Source organism: Schistocerca serialis, chromosome 4 (assembly GCF_023864345.2).
Source record: "Schistocerca serialis cubense isolate TAMUIC-IGC-003099 chromosome 4, iqSchSeri2.2, whole genome shotgun sequence".
NCBI lineage: Eukaryota > Metazoa > Arthropoda > Insecta > Orthoptera > Acrididae > Schistocerca > Schistocerca serialis.
In genome coordinates this window covers 707,592,797-707,594,588 of record NC_064641.1, presented here as the reverse complement: position 1 = coordinate 707,594,588, position 1,792 = coordinate 707,592,797, and the positions used below count along the sequence as shown (strand labels likewise).

General features: G+C 43.4%; 1 non-coding gene across 1 annotated transcript; it reads left to right on the top strand.

The window, feature by feature from the left end:
- The first annotated feature begins 1,271 nt into the window (after positions 1-1,271).
- On the top strand, positions 1,272-1,343 carry Trnaw-cca (transfer RNA tryptophan (anticodon CCA)). The gene has a single exon. It is a non-coding gene; the product is annotated as a tRNA-Trp (tRNA).
- Positions 1,344-1,792: the final 449 nt, after the last annotated feature.

The window sequence follows — 1,792 nt, the reverse complement described above, 5'->3', positions numbered from 1 at the left end:
TTGCAAGTCGCCTTTCTCAAACGGACCGATGGAAGAGAAATCACATTAAACGATATACTCTTCCCAGAAGAAATATCCTTTCCACCACATAAAAACAATGTCATCTTGTAGCTATTCGGAAATTTTGTCAATTATGTTGTTAACAACAAAGGCAATGATAATCTACAAGAATATCGAGAATATATGAAAGACGAATACTTCAAAATATACCGGAACAAAGACCATAAAAAGATGTTCGGGAATATGATGCAAATTTCGTTTCGGAAACAAGGCATCGGTTAATACCTAAATAATATGAAATCGACCGCACGAGATAGACTGCCAAAGTAGGGGATTGCTGTTGAGGGTCAAGTACGGTGGGGACTTCGTGTGCCCCGGGACCGATACGGTAGCCGTCCGTGAAGACCTCAACAGAACCCCGAAAAAGCAAGCTTTCCCAAGAAGTAACAGGAGTCATGCCACAGCACAAGAATGGTAAGGAAAAACTATTCTCATGCAAAAGACGTGCATCACTGAAGAAGTTTAATTTCCTATCTTACTTTTTATTTTTGCTTCTCTCTCACTTTTGTTTAAATTCTAATGGAAGAATATTTTGCGTTCCGTAATGCAGACAATAGTATGATAGAGAGAGTTATTTTCGCCGTAATCAATTCGGATTACTATTTAAAATTTTCTAAAATTGTCTTCAAGATGCAATTCAGTTTCATGACCCACTAAAAACAAAACAAAACAAAAAAAGTCGTAGAGCATTCGACTGCAGATCGAGAGGTCCCCGGTTCAATCCCTGGTGCCCCCTTCATTTTTCAGTACCTCGAAAAAACAAATGACGATTGTCGCGGTGAGTTGCAAATACATGTTTGAGATGCAACCTGCACGCCATACCGAAGGCATTGGAGCAACATTTCAATGGGGGGGGGGGGGGGGGATCGCAGCCCAGGGTCTTGCAGGTCATCGTCCTCCCGCCATGAGGTCGAACTGTACGAAATCCACTTGCTTGGGGGAAGAATCTTGTACACTGAATTTTATAGAATATGGTGATACGCAAAAGTTTTCATGTACTGCTGCACGGAGAAACAAAAATTGGAGGAGCTGGGATTTGAACCCAGGACTTTCTGCTTGCGTAGCAGACACTCTACCACTGACTTACACCCCCGCCAGAGCAAGTACATCTGGGACGAGTGTCTCGTGCATCCTACTGTCATTATTTCTTAGGTTTGAACGGTACAGTAAGTGTTCGAGGAACCTATTCATGACAAGACCTAAGCAGCGTCGACTCCGTGGCGCAACGGTAGCGCGTCTGACTCCAGATCAGAAGGTTGCGTGTTCAAATCACGTCGGGGTCACAATGAAATTTTTGTTTACGAAAGCCATAGGCGAGTATGTCAGTTTAATCAGATACCAAACGATTCCAGAGAACGGACGAACAGAACTTGCTTGAAAAAAGCTACTAGTGCAATTTTCGCATTCTGACATTAAGGTGAAGGCGCCGACTCGCACTTTCTCCAGGCGCGAAGTGTCTGGTATTTTTGATATTTATATCGTTTAACGCTAATATATAACTGAGAGATAATGATTACGCAATATTTTGCTCGATTAGACGTCTTTAGCCAGGCAGAGTATAATATTTTTCCTTAAGTTATGGGAACAGAAAGATTGTGGAAGGGGGTATAGCTCAGTCGTAGTTCCGCCGCGGCCGCGTCCGTGTGCAGACGTGCGGTGGTGATCGCTTCGCCTGCGCTTAAGGGCGCACGCAGCTGTTGGTACTGTAAGTACTACTTCAAGAAAGTGATGG